The sequence below is a fragment of the Amborella trichopoda genome, chromosome 1, assembly GCF_054954075.1.
Source record: "Amborella trichopoda isolate Santa Cruz 75 chromosome 1, AtrichopodaSantaCruz75HAP2 v2.0, whole genome shotgun sequence".
NCBI lineage: Eukaryota > Viridiplantae > Streptophyta > Magnoliopsida > Amborellales > Amborellaceae > Amborella > Amborella trichopoda.
In genome coordinates, this window is record NC_142336.1 from 17,881,197 (window position 1) to 17,896,196 (window position 15,000).

Below are 15,000 nucleotides of genomic sequence, written 5' to 3' on the forward strand. Positions count from 1 at the left end.
CACATGGTGCCATATTGCGCCACGGACGCAACGGCGCAACCTCGGGACTGCCACCCCACCGTCATCCAGAGCGGATCGTGTCAAGGAGGGAAGCAGGACTTCTTCCGGCTGCTTCGGGCGGTATATCGCATCTAAGACGCGGATGTACAGCAGTCGAGATAGCTTCCCTAGCCGCACCCGGAAGCACACCGTCATCCTGCTGCCTCGCAGATCGGATCCACATGGAGGTCGACCTTCATTCCCTACAATTGTTTGCATGCGTTCAAGGGGAGGGAGGGAGACGCATACGTTTACCTGGTTCCGACTCTCCCCAAGTATGTTTGATAGCTTAAAACATGAGAAATTCAAGAGTGGCCGCCATTCCACCGAAACTAGCACACAAATGTTTTCCTAAGGGGCAAACCCATCCCACCACACCACCATGCCCAGTGCACAACGACGTGCGCGCCCAAATCAGCTTTCCGGGGGCAAACACACGGTGGAGCATTGGAACTCAAGCTCCTGCACTGCCCGTCCTGGCCCATAAGACGGTCTGGGCGCGTCGTCCTAGTGCATCGGAATAGCTGGCGAGGTGGGATGGGACGGCCCGGAGCACACCACGGTGCAATGTGTGGCGTGGATGGTGGGCACCGAGGTACGCGTCTACGCACGGTGTCGCGAGTGCCCGGGGCATTACGCACACGTCTTGGGTAGGGGGCAACCGGGTGCGCGTCAAGGCACGACGCATCACCACACGCACGATTGAAAGCAGCGGGGCTCGAGGGCCGGTGAGATGCCCGAGCAGAGCACACCAACGCACCATGGATCGAGGGCCCCTGGGCACACGGCGTCACGAGAGCCCACTGGTGGGCGAGAAAGGCAGACCCAAGCAGTATGCCAGGTGAGCACCTATCTGGCTAACTAGGCACAGCGCCACGAGTGCCTACAGAGCTGAACGAGCTGGAAGCACCCACGCAGTAAGGGTAGGCACACCCACGCTGAAAGGGTTGACGGCTGAGTGGTGAGCACAGAGGTGTGCGCCTAAGCACAGCGCATGGAGTGTCCCCGAGTCATCCCAGGAAAAGCACAACCAAGCAGTATGAGCCTGGAGGGAAACGAGTAGCGCGCCTAGGCACCTCGCTGTGAGTGCCAACGGGTTGAACGAGCTTGGCACAACCACGTGGCATGGGTGGCGAGCACCGAGGTGTGCGACTAGGCAGAACACATCGATGGTCTACGGGTCAGCCAAAGCAGGCCCACACCGACGCGTTGGCATGACGCCTTACCCAAATCACGTACCTCAGCCTCGTCCCAACCTGGTGCCCAACCTTCCCAATTATGTTTCATGGCTTAAAACACCTGACATTCCTGAGTGACACCTGTTGGGTGTCAAACTAACCCACATCTGGCCTCATCACGACCCATACCACCTAAATGCACAATGTTGCATCCTTGGGTGCCTCACCACCACACGAAAGGTTGAAGGCAAGGAGCCTCGAGGGCCGGCGGGATGAACGAGCAATGCAAACCCACGCAGCATATGTTGAGGGCCCCATTGTGTGCACCTAGGCACACGGTGCCACGTTGGCCTACGCGTAGCCCGAGCAAGGCAAACCCGCACAGTTTTGCTGGTGGACGCCGAGGTGTGCACCTAGGTACACGGCATCGTGAAGCCCTGCCGGTCGCCGAGATAGGGACACCCAAAATGTACGCCTGGTGTGCTCGCAGGTGGGTGCCTAGGCACAACGAAACAAGGGCCTCCAAGTTGCCCGAGCTGGGAACACCCGCGCGGTATGGGTGGCGAGCATTAAGCTGTGCGCCTAGGCACAATGCATCAACGGTCCACAAGTACGCCGAGACGAGGCACACCCGTGCAGTATGCGTCGTGAGCACTAAGTTATGTGCCTCGGCACAACGCATCGAGGGACCACAAGTCAGCCGAGGTAAGGAAAACCATTGGAGTATGGGATGAGGGCTCCGCGGTGTGCGCCTAGGACCACGGCGCCGCGGAGGCGTGAGGGTTGCCCCATCAAGTCACACCCACGCAGTTTGCAAGGTGGACACCGAGGTATGCGCCTAGGCAAACGGGGTCGCGAAGGAGAACGGGCTGACCGGCTAGGCACACCCACGCAGTATGCCTGGTGGGCACCGAGGTGCGTGCCTAGGCCCACGGTGGGATGAAGGCCAACGGGTTGCCTGAGCTGGGAACACCCACGAGGAATGCCAGGTGGGCACCGAGGTGTGCGCCTTGGAACAGCGCATCTAGGGTCCACGGGTCAGCCCGAGCAAGGCAACCCCACGCAGTATGGGTTGAGAGCTTCGTCGTGTGCGCCTAGGCACCACGGCGACGTGATGGCTTGCGGGTTGCCCGAGCAAGGCCAAACCACGCAGTTTGCCTGGTGGGTAGCGAGGTGTGCTCCTAGGCACGTGGCGTCGAGCTGTGCGACTTGACTGAGCGCATCGAGGGTCCACGGGTAAGCCAGAGCAGCCCACAACCACGCTTTGGCAGCACGCCTAACACAAATCACATAACTCAGCCTCGTCCCAACCTGTTGCCCACCCTTCCCAATTATGTTTCATGGCTTAAAACACCGGACATTCCTGAGCAATACCTGTTGGGGGGTCAAACTGGCATACATTTGGCCTCATCACGACCCCAGCCACTTCAGTGCATAATGTTGCATCCTAGGGTGCATCACCACCACACTCAAGGTTGAAGGCAGGGAACCCTCGAGGGCCGGTGGGATGAATGAGCAAGGCAAACCCACGCAGCATGGGTTGAGGGCTCCATGGTGTGCACCTGGGCACACTGTGCCACGTTGGCCTCTACTCGTAGCCCGAGCAAGGCACAACAGCACAGTTTGCCTGGTGGGCACGGAGGTGTGCACCTAAGTACACGGCATCGCGAGGGCCTATCGGGCGCCGAGCAAGGCACACCCAAGCAGTATGCCATGTGTGCACCAAGCGGTGTGCCTATGCACAACGCAACAATGGGCTCCAGGTTGCCGGAGCTGGGAACACCCGCGCGGTATGGGTGGTGAGCACTAACATGTGCGCCTAGGTAAAATGGGTCGACGGTCCACAAGTCAGCCGAGGCGAGGCACACACGTGCAGTATGCGTGGTGAGCAATAAGCTGTTTGCCTCGGCACAATGCATGGAGGGACCACAAATCTGCCGAGGTAAGGCACAACATTGCAGTATGGGTTGAGGGCTCCGCGGTGTGCGCATAGGCACACGGTGCCGCGGAGGCGTACGGGTCGCCCTATCAAGACACACCCGCGCAGTTTGCCAGGTGGGCACCGAGGTGTGCGCCTAGGCAAAGGGCGTCGCGAAGGAGTACGGGCTGACCCGCTAGGCACACCCACGCAGTATGCCTGGTCGGAACCGAGGTGGGTGCCTAGGCCCGAGGTGGGATGAAGGCCAACGGGTTGCCTGCGCTGGGAACACCCGCGAGGTATGCCACGTGGGCACCGAGGTGTGCGCCATGGAATAGCGCGTCTAGGGTGCATGGGTCGGCCAGAGCAAGGCAACCCAACGCAGTATGGGTTGAGGGCTTCGTCGTGTACGCCTAGGCACACGGCGACGTGATGGCTTGCGGGTTGCCCGAGAAAGGCACAACCACGCAGTTTGCCTGGTGGGCAGCGAGGTTTTCTCCTAAGGCACTTGGGGTCGAGCTGTGCGACATGACAGAGCGCATAGAGGGTCCACGGGTAAGCCAGAGCAGGCCACACCCACGCTTTAGCATCAAGCCTAGCGCAAATCACATACCTCAGCCTCGTCCCAACCTGTCGTTTCCCACCCTTCCCAATAATGTTTCATGGCTTAAAACACCAGACATTCCTGAGGGACACCTGTTGGGGGTCAAACTAGCATACATTTGGCCACATCACGACCCAAGCCGCTTCAGTGAACAATGTTGCATCCTAGAGTGCATCACCACCACACGCAAGGTTGAAGGCAAGGAACCTCGAGGGCCGGTGGGATGAACGAGCTAGGCAAAACCCACGCAGCATGGGATGAGGGCTCCATTGTGTGCACCTAGGCACAAGGCGCCACGATGGCAAACGCGTGGCCCGAGTAAGGCGCACCTGCCCAGTTTACCGGACACCGAGCTGTGCACCTAGGTACACGACATGGCGAGGACCTGCCGGTCGCCGAGCTAAGCACACCCAAGGAGTATGACATGTGTGCACCAAGGCGTGTGGCTAGGCACAACGCAACAATGGGCTCGAGCTTGCCAGAGCAGGGAACACCCGCGCGGTATGGGTGGTGAGCACTAAGTTGTGCGACTAGGCACAAAGCGTCGACGGTCCACAAGTCAACCGAGGCGAGGCACACACGTGCAGTATGCGTGGTGATCAATAAGCTGTTTGACTCGACACAATGCATCGAGGGACCACAAGTCTGCCGTGGTAAGGCACAACATTGCAGTATGGGTTGAGGGCTCCGCGGTGTGCGCCTAGGCACACGGTGCCGCGGAGGCGTAGGGGTTGCCCTATCAAGACACACCCACGCAGTTTGCCAGGTGGGCACCGAGGTGTGCGCCTAGGCATATGGCATCGCGAAGGAGTACGGGCTGACCGGCTAGGCACACCCACGCAGTATGCATGGTGGGCACCGAGGTGTGTGCCTACGCCCACGGTGGGATGAAGGCCAACGGGTTGCCTGAGCTGGGAACACCCGCGAGGTATGCCACCCGGGCAACGAGGTGTGCGCCACGGCATAGCGCGTCTAGGGTGCATGGGTCGGCCAGAGCAAGGCAACCCAACGCAGTACGGGTTGTGGGCCTCGTCGTGTAAGCCTAGGCACACGGCGACGTGATGGCTTGCGGCTTGCCCGAGCAAGGCACAACCACGCAGTTTTCCTGGTGGGCAGCTAGGTGTGCTCCTAGGCACGTGGCGTCGAGCTGTGCGACATGACAGAGCGCATCGTGGGTCCACGGTCAAGCCAAAACAGGCCACAACCACGCTTTCGCAGCATGCCTAGCACAAATCACATACCTCAGCCTCGTCCCAACCTGTTTCCCACCCTTCCCAATTATGTTTCATGGCTTAAAGCACCAGATATTCCTGAGTGACACCTGTTGGGGGTCATACTGGCATACAGTTGGCCTCATCACTACCCAAGCCACTTCAGTGCACAATATTGCATCATACAGTGCATCACCACCACGCGCAAGGTTGAAGGCAGGGAGCCTCGATGGCAGGTAGGATGAACGAGCTAGGCAAACCCACGCAACATGGGTTGAAGGCTCCATGGTGTGCACCTAGGCAAACGGTGCCACGATGGCATTCGCGTAGCCCGAGCAAGGCACACCTGCACAGTTTGCCTGGTGGACAACGAGGTGTGCACCTAGGTACACGGCATCGAGAGGGCCTGCCGGTCGCCGAGCTAAACACACCCAAGCAGTAAGACGTGTGAACTATGGTGTGTGGCTAGGCACAACGCAACAATAGGCTCCAGGTTGCCCGAGATAAGAACTCCCGCGCGGTATGGGTGGTGAACACTTAGCTCGGCGCTTGTGCCCAACGCGTTGACGGTCCACAAGTCAGCCGAGGCAAGGCACACCCGCGCAGTATGCGTTGTGAGCACTAAGCTGTTTGCCTCGGCACAACGCATCGAGGGACCACAAGTCTGCTGAGGTAAGGCACAACATTGCAGTATGGGTTGAGGGCTCCGCTGTGTGGGCCAAGGCACACGGTGCCGCGAAGGCACACGGGATGCCCCATCAAGACACACCCACGAAGTTTGCCAATTGGGCACCGAGGTGTTCGCAAAGGCAAAAGGCGTCGCGATAGTACGGGCTGACCGGCTGGGAAAACCCACGCGGTATGCCTGGTGGGCACCGAGGTGTGTGCTTAGACCCACGGTGGGATGAAGGCCAACAGTTTGCCTGAGCCGGGAACACCCGCGAGGTATGCCAGGAGAGCACCGAGGTGTGAGCCATGGAACAAGGCATCTAGGGTCCACGGGTCAGCCCGAACAAGGCCACCCCACGCAGTATGGGTTGAGAGCTTCGTCGTGTGCGACTAGGCACACGGCGACGTGATGCCTTGCGGGTTGCACGAGCAAGGCACAACCACGCAGTTTGACTGGTGGGCAGCTAGGTGTGCTCCTAGGCACGTGGCGTCGAGCTGTGCGACATGACGGAGCGCATCGTGGGTCCACGGTAAAGCCAAAGCAGGCCGCACCCATGCTTTGGCAGCACGCCAAGCACAAATCACATACCTCAGCCTCGTCCCGACCTGTTTGCCCACCCTTCCCAATTATGTTTCATGGCTTAAAACACCAGGCATTCCTGAGTGACACCCGTTGGGGGTCAAACTAGCATACGTTTGGCCTCAACACGACCCAAGCCAACTCGGTGCACAACGTTGCATCCTGGAGTGCATCACCACCACAAGCAAGGTTGAAGGCAGGGAGCCTCGAGGGGGGGTGGGACGAACGGGCTAGGCAAACCAACGCAACATGGGTTGAAGGCTCCATGGTGTGCACCTAGGCACACGGTGCCAAGATGGCGTTCGCGTAGCCAGAGCAAGGCACACCTGCACAGTTTGCCTGGTGTACACCGAGGTGTGCACCTAGGTACACGGCATCGAGAGGGCCTGCCGGTCGCCGAGCTAAGCACACCCAAGCAAGTATGCCATGTGTGGACTAAGGTGTGTGGCTAGGCACAACGGAACGATGGGCTCCAGGTTGCCCGAGATGAGAACACCCGCTCGGTATGGGTGGTGAGCACTGAGCCGAGCGCCTGGGCACAATGCGTCCACGGCATACAAGTCAGCCGAGGCAAGGCACACCCATGCAGTACGTGTGGTGAGCACTAAGCTGTTTGCCTCGGCGCAACGCATCGAGGGACCACAAGTCTGCTGACGTGAGGCACAGCATTGCAGTATGGGTCGAGGGATCCGCGGTGTGCGCCGAGGCACAAGGTGCGGCGGAGGCATACGGGTTGCCCCATGAAGGCACACCCACGCCATTCGCCAGGTGGGCACCAAGGTGTGCGCCTAGGCATCGCGAAGGAGTACGGGCTGACCGCCTAGGCACACCCACGCAGTGTGCCTGGTGGTCACCGTGGTGTGTGCCTAGGCCCTCGGTGGGATGAAGGCCAACGGTTTGCCTGAGCTGGGAACACCCGCGAGGTATGCCAGGAGAGCACCGAGGTGTGAGCCATGGAACAAGGCATCTAGGGTCCACGGGTCAGCCCGAACAAGGCAACCCCACGCAGTATGGGTTGAGGGCTTCGTCCATTGCGCCTAGGCACACGGCGACGTGATGGCTTGCGGGTTCCCCGAGCAAGGCACAACCACGCAGTTTGCCTGGTGGGCAGCTAGGTGTGCTCCTAGGCACGTGGCGTCGAGCTGTGCGACATGACAGAGCGCATCGTGGGTCCACGGTAAAGCCAAAGCAGGCCGCACCCATGCTTTGGCAGCACGCCAAGCACAAATCACATACCTCAGCCTCGTCCCAACCTGTTTGCCCACCCTTCCCAATTATGTTTCACGGCTTAAAACACCAGACATTCCTGAGTGACACCCGTTGGGGGTCAAACTAGCATACGTTTGGCCTCAACACGACCCAAGCCAACTCAGTGCACAACGTTGCATCCTGGAGTGCATCACCACCACAAGCAAGGTTGAAGGCAGGGAGCCTCGAGGGGGGGTGGGACGAACGGGCTAGGCAAACCAACGCAACATGGGTTGAAGGCTCCATGGTGTGCACCTAGGCACACGGTGCCAAGATGGCATTCGCGTAGCCCGAGCAAGGCACACCTGCACAGTTTGCCTGGTGGACACCGAGGTGTGCACCTAGGTACACGGCATCGGGAGGGCCTGCCGGTCGCCGAGCTAAGCACACCCAAGCAGTATGCCATGTGTGCACTAAGGTGTGTGGCTAGGCACAACGCAACGAAGGGATCCAGGTTGCTCGAGATGAGAACACCCGCTCGGTATGGGTGGTGAGCACTAAAGCCGAGCGCCTGGGCACAATGCGTCCACGGCATAAGAGTCAGCCGAGGCAAGGCAAACCCATGCAGTATGCGTGGTGAGCACTAAGCTGTTTGCCTCGGCGCAACGCATCGAAGGACCACAAGTCTGCTGACGTAAGGCACAACATTGCTGTGTGGGTTGAGGGATCCGCGGTGTGCGTCGAGGCACAAGGTGCCGCAAAGGCATACGGGTTGCCCCATCAAGGCACACCCACGCCATTCGCCGGGTGGGCACCAAGGTGTGCGCCTAGGCATCGCGAAGGAGTACGGGCTGACCGCCTAGGCACACCCACACAGTGTGCCTGGTGGTCACCGAGGTGTGTGCTTAGGCCCTCGGTGGGATGAAGGCCAACGGTTTGCCTGAGCTGAGAACACCCGCGAGGTATGCCAGGTGGGCACTGAGGTGTGCGTCATGGAACAACGCATCTAGGGTCCATAGGTCAGCCCGAACAAGGCAACCCCACGAAGTTTGGGTGGAGGGCTTCATCGTGAGCGCCTAGGCACACGACGACGTGATGGCTTGCAGGTTGCCCGAGCAAGGCACAACCACGCAGTTTGCCAGGTGGGCAACGAGCTGTGCGACTTGACAGAGCGCATCGAGGGTCCACAGGTAAGCCAGAGCGGGCCAGACCCACGCTTTGGCAGCACGCCTAGCTCAAATCACATACCTCAGCCTCGTCCCAACCTGTTGCCCACCCTTCCCAATTATGTTTCATAGCTTAAAACACCAGACTTTCCTGAGTGACTTCTGGTGGGGGTCAAACTAGCATACATTTGGCCTCAACACGACCCAAGCCACCTCAGTGCACAATGTTGCATCCTGGAGTGCATCACCACCACACGCAAGGTTGAAGGCAGGGAGCCTAGAGGGCAGGTGGGACGAACGAGCTAGGCAAACCCACGCAAGATGGGTTGAAAGCTCCATGGTGTGCACCTAGGCACACGGTGCCAAGATGGCATTCGCGTAGCCCGAGCAAGGCACACCTGCACAGTTTGCCTGGTGGACACCGAGGTGTGCACCTAGGTACACGGCATCGAGAGGGCCTGCCGGTCGCCGAGCTAAGCACACCCAAGCAGTATGCCATGTGTGCACTAAGGTGTGTGGCTAGGCACAACGCAACGATGGGCTCCAGGTTGCCCGAGATGAGAACACCCGCTCGGTATGGGTGGTGAGCACCGAGCCGAGCGCCTGGGCACAATGCGTACCCGGCATACAAGTCAGCCGAGGCAAGGCACACCCAGGCAGTATGCGTGGTGAGCACTAAGCTGTTTGCCTTGGCGCAACGCATCGAGGGACCACAAGTCTGCTGACGTGAGGCACAACATTGCAGTATGGGTTGAGGGATCCGTGGTGTGTGCCTAGGCACAGGGTGCCGCGGAGGCATACGGGTTGCCCCAGCAAGGCTCACCCACGCAGTTCGCCAGGTGGGCACCAAGGTGTGCGCCAAGGCAATAGGCATCGCGAAGGAGTACGGGCTGACCGGCCAGGCACACCCACTCAGTATGCCTGGTGGTCACCGAGGTGTGTGCCTAGGCCCTCGGTGGGATGAAGGCCAACGGGTTGCCTGAGCTGAAAACACCCGCGAGGTATGCCAGGTGGGCACTGAGGTGTGCGTCATGGAACAGCGCATCTAGGGTCCATAGGTCAGCCCGAACAAGGCAACCCCACGAAGTTTAGGTTGGGGGCTTCATCGTGTGTGCCTAGGCACACGGCGACGTGATGGCTTGAAGTTTGCGCGAGCAAGGCACAACCACGCAGTTTGCCAGGGGGGCAGCGAGGTGTGCTCTTATGCACGTGGGGACGAGCTGTGCGACTTGACAGAGCGCATCGAGGGTCCACAGGTAAGCCAGAGAAGGACACACCCACGCATTGGCAGCACGCCTAGCTCAAATCACATACCTCAGCCTCGTCCCAACCTGTTGCCCACCCTTCCCAATTATGTTTCATAGCTTAAAACGCCAGACTTTCCTGAGTGACTTCTGGTGGGGGTCAAACTAGCATACATTTGGCCTCAACAAGACCCAAGCCACCTCAGTGCACAATGTTGCATCCTGGAGTGCATCACCACCACACGCAAGGTTGAAGGCAGGGAGCCTAGAGGGCAGGTGGGACGAACGAGCTAGGCAAACCCACGCAAGATGGGTTGAAAGCTCCATGGTGTGCACCTAGGCACACGGTGCCAAGATGGCATTCGCGTAGCCCGAGCAAGGCACACCTGCACAGTTTGCCTGGTGGACACCGAGGTGTGCACCTAGGTACACGGCATCGAGAGGGCCTGCCGGTCGCCGAGCTAAGCACACCCAAGCAGTATGCCATGTGTGCACTAAGGTGTGTGGCTAGGCACAACGCAACGATGGGCTCCAGGTTGCCCGAGATGAGAACACCCGCTCGGTATGGGTGGTGAGCACCGAGCCGAGCGCCTGGGCACAATGCGTACCCGGCATACAAGTCAGCCGAGGCAAGGCACACCCAGGCAGTATGCGTGGTGAGCACTAAGCTGTTTGCCTTGGCGCAACGCATCGAGGGACCACAAGTCTGCTGACGTGAGGCACAACATTGCAGTATGGGTTGAGGGATCCGTGGTGTGTGCCTAGGCACAGGGTGCCGCGGAGGCATACGGGTTGCCCCAGCAAGGCTCACCCACGCAGTTCGCCAGGTGGGCACCAAGGTGTGCGCCAAGGCAAAAGGCATCGCGAAGGAGTACGGGCTGACCGGCCAGGCACACCCACTCAGTATGCCTGGTGGTCACCGAGGTGTGTGCCTAGGCCCTCGGTGGGATGAAGGCCAACGGGTTGCCTGAGCTGAAAACACCCGCGAGGTATGCCAGGTGGGCACTGAGGTGTGCGTCATGGGACAGCGCATCTAGGGTCCATAGGTCAGCCCGAACAAGGCAACCCCACGAAGTTTAGGTTGGGGGCTTCATCGTGTGTGCCTAGGCACACGGCGACGTGATGGCTTGAAGTTTGCCCGAGCAAGGCACAACCACGCAGTTTGCCAGGGGGGCAGCGAGGTGTGCTCTTATGCACGTGGGGACGAGCTGTGCGACTTGACAGAGCGCATCGAGGGTCCACAGGTAAGCCAGAGAAGGACACACCCACGCATTGGCAGCACGCCTAGCTCAAATCACATACCTCAGCCTCGTCCCAACCTGTTGCCCACCCTTCCCAATTATGTTTCATAGCTTAAAACACCAGACATTCCTGAGTGACTTCTGGTGGGGGTCAAACTAGCATACATTTGGCCTCAACACGACCCAAGCCACCTCAGTGCACAATGTTGCATCCTGGAGTGCATCACCACCACACGCAAGGTTGAAGGCAGGGAGCCTAGAGGGCAGGTGGGACGAACGAGCTAGGCAAACCCACGCAAGATGGGTTGAAAGCTCCATGGTGTGCACCTAGGCACACGGTGCCAAGATGGCATTCGCGTAGCCCGAGCAAGGCACACCTGCACAGTTTGCCTGGTGGACACCGAGGTGTGCACCTAGGTACACGGCATCGAGAGGGCCTGCCGGTCGCCGAGCTAAGCACACCCAAGCAGTATGCCATGTGTGCACTAAGGTGTGTGGCTAGGCACAACGCAACGATGGGCTCCAGGTTGCCCGAGATGAGAACACCCGCTCGGTATGGGTGGTGAGCACCGAGCCGAGCGCCTGGGCACAATGCGTACCCGGCATACAAGTCAGCCGAGGCAAGGCACACCCAGGCAGTAGGCGTGGTGAGCACTAAGCTGTTTGCCTTGGCGCAACGCATCGAGGGACCACAAGTCTGCTGACGTGAGGCACAACATTGCAGTATGGGTTGAGGGATCCGTGGTGTGTGCCTAGGCACAGGGTGCCGCGGAGGCATACGGGTTGCCCCAGCAAGGCTCACCCACGCAGTTCGCCAGGTGGGCACCAAGGTGTGCGCCAAGGCAAAAGGCATCGCGAAGGAGTACGGGCTGACCGGCCAGGCACACCCACTCAGTATGCCTGGTGGTCACCGAGGTGTGTGCCTAGGCCCTCGGTGGGATGAAGGCCAACGGGTTGCCTGAGCTGAAAACACCCGCGAGGTATGCCAGGTGGGCACTGAGGTGTGCGTCATGGAACAGCGCATCTAGGGTCCATAGGTCAGCCCGAACAAGGCAACCCCACGAAGTTTAGGTTGGGGGCTTCATCGTGTGTGCCTAGGCACACGGCGACGTGATGGCTTGAAGTTTGCCCGAGCAAGGCACAACCACGCAGTTTGCCAGGGGGGCAGCGAGGTGTGCTCTTATGCACGTGGGGACGAGCTGTGCGACTTGACAGAGCGCATCGAGGGTCCACAGGTAAGCCAGAGAAGGACACACCCACGCATTGGCAGCACGCCTAGCTCAAATCACATACCTCAGCCTCGTCCCAACCTGTTGCCCACCCTTCCCAATTATGTTTCATAGCTTAAAACACCAGACATTCCTGAGTGACTTCTGGTGGGGGTCAAACTAGCATACATTTGGCCTCAACACGACCCAAGCCACCTCAGTGCACAATGTTGCATCCTGGAGTGCATCACCACCACACGCAAGGTTGAAGGCAGGGAGCCTAGAGGGCAGGTGGGACGAACGAGCTAGGCAAACCCACGCAAGATGGGTTGAAAGCTCCATGGTGTGCACCTAGGCACACGGTGCCAAGATGGCATTCGCGTAGCCCGAGCAAGGCACACCTGCACAGTTTGCCTGGTGGACACCGAGGTGTGCACCTAGGTACACGGCATCGAGAGGGCCTGCCGGTCGCCGAGCTAAGCACACCCAAGCAGTATGCCATGTGTGCACTAAGGTGTGTGGCTAGGCACAACGCAACGATGGGCTCCAGGTTGCCCGAGATGAGAACACCCGCTCGGTATGGGTGGTGAGCACCGAGCCGAGCGCCTGGGCACAATGCGTACCCGGCATACAAGTCAGCCGAGGCAAGGCACACCCAGGCAGTATGCGTGGTGAGCACTAAGCTGTTTGCCTTGGCGCAACGCATCGAGGGACCACAAGTCTGCTGACGTGAGGCACAACATTGCAGTATGGGTTGAGGGATCCGTGGTGTGTGCCTAGGCACAGGGTGCCGCGGAGGCATACGGGTTGCCCCAGCAAGGCTCACCCACGCAGTTCGCCAGGTGGGCACCAAGGTGTGCGCCAAGGCAAAAGGCATCGCGAAGGAGTACGGGCTGACCGGCCAGGCACACCCACTCAGTATGCCTGGTGGTCACCGAGGTGTGTGCCTAGGCCCTCGGTGGGATGAAGGCCAACGGGTTGCCTGAGCTGAAAACACCCGCGAGGTATGCCAGGTGGGCACTGAGGTGTGCGTCATGGAACAGCGCATCTAGGGTCCATAGGTCAGCCCGAACAAGGCAACCCCACGAAGTTTAGGTTGAGGGCTTCATCGTGTGTGCCTAGGCACACGGCGACGTGATGGCTTGAGGTTTGCCCGAGCAAGGCACAACCACGCAGTTTGCCAGGGGGGCAGCGAGGTGTGCTCTTATGCACGTGGCGACGAGCTGTGCGACTTGACAGAGCGCATCGAGGGTCCACAGGTAAGCAAGAGAAGGACACACCCACGCATTGGCAGCACGCCTAGCTCAAATCACATACCTCAGCCTCGTCCCAACCTGTTGCCCACCCTTCCCAATTATGTTTCATAGCTTAAAACACCAGACATTCCTGAGTGACTTCTGGTGGGGGTCAAACTAGCATACATTTGGCCTCAACACGACCCAAGCCACCTCAGTGCACAATGTTGCATCCTGGAGTGCATCACCACCACACGCAAGGTTGAAGGCAGGGAGCCTAGAGGGCAGGTGGGACGAACGAGCTAGGCAAACCCACGCAAGATGGGTTGAAAGCTCCATGGTGTGCACCTAGGCACACGGTGCCAAGATGGCATTCGAGTAGCCCGAGCAAGGCAGACCTGCACAGTTTGCCTGGTGGACACCGAGGTGTGAACCTAGGTACACGACGTCGGGAGGGCCTGCCGGTCGCCGAGCTAAGCACACCCAAGCAGTATGCCATGTGTGCACTATGGTGTGTCGCTAGGCAGAACGCAACAATGGGCTCCAGGTTGCCCGAGATGAGAACACCCAATCGGCATGGGTGGTGAGCACTACGCACAGCGCCTGGGCACAATGCGTCCACGGCATACAAGTCAGCCGAGGCAATGCACACCCATGCAGTATGCGAGGTGAGCACTAAGCTGTTTGCCTCGGCGCAACGCAACGAGGGACCACAAGTCTACTGACGTAAGGCACAACATTGCAGTATGGGTTGAGGGATCCGCGGTGTGTGCTTAGGCACAAGGTGCCACGGAGGCATACGGGTTGCCCCATCAAGGCACACCCACGCAGTTTGCCTTCCGTGCCACGGAGGCATACGGGTTGCCCCATCAAGGCACACCCACGCAGTTTGCCTGAAGGGCACCAAGGTGTGCCGCTAGGCAAAAGGCATCGCGAAGGAGTACGGGCTGACTGGCTAGGCACACCCACGCAGTTTGCCTGGTGGTCACCGAGGTGTGTACCTAGGCTCTCGGTGGGATGAAGGCCAACGGGTTGCCTGAGCTGAGAACACCGGCGAGGTATGCCAGGTGGGCACTGAGGTGTGCGTCATGGAACAGCGCATCTAGGGTCCATAGGTCGGCCCGAACAAGGCAACCTTACGTAGTTTGGGTTGAGCTCTTCATCGTGTGCGCCTAGGCACACGGCGACGTGATGGCTTGCAGGTTGCCCGAACAAGGCACAACCACGCAGTTTGCCAGGTGGGCAGCGAGGTGTGCTCCTATGCACGTGGCGACGAGCTGTGCGACTTAACAGAGCACATCTAGGCAGCATGCCTAGCACAAATCACATACCTCAGCCTCGTCCCAACCTGTTTCCCACCCTTCCCAATTATGTTTCATGGCTTAAAACAACAGACATTCATGAGTGACACCTGTTGGGGGTCAAACTAGCATATATTTGGCCTCAACACGACCCAAACCACCTCAGTGCACAATGTTGCATCTTGGAGTGCATCACCACCACACGCAAGGTTGAAGGC

At 59.5% G+C, this 15,000-nt stretch overlaps 1 pseudogene; it reads left to right on the forward strand.

Annotated features, from left to right (window-relative positions):
- Positions 1 to 800: 800 nt before the first annotated feature.
- LOC148783648 (uncharacterized) overlaps positions 801 to 15,000 on the forward strand; it is a 20,908-nt pseudogene continuing 6,708 nt past the window's right edge.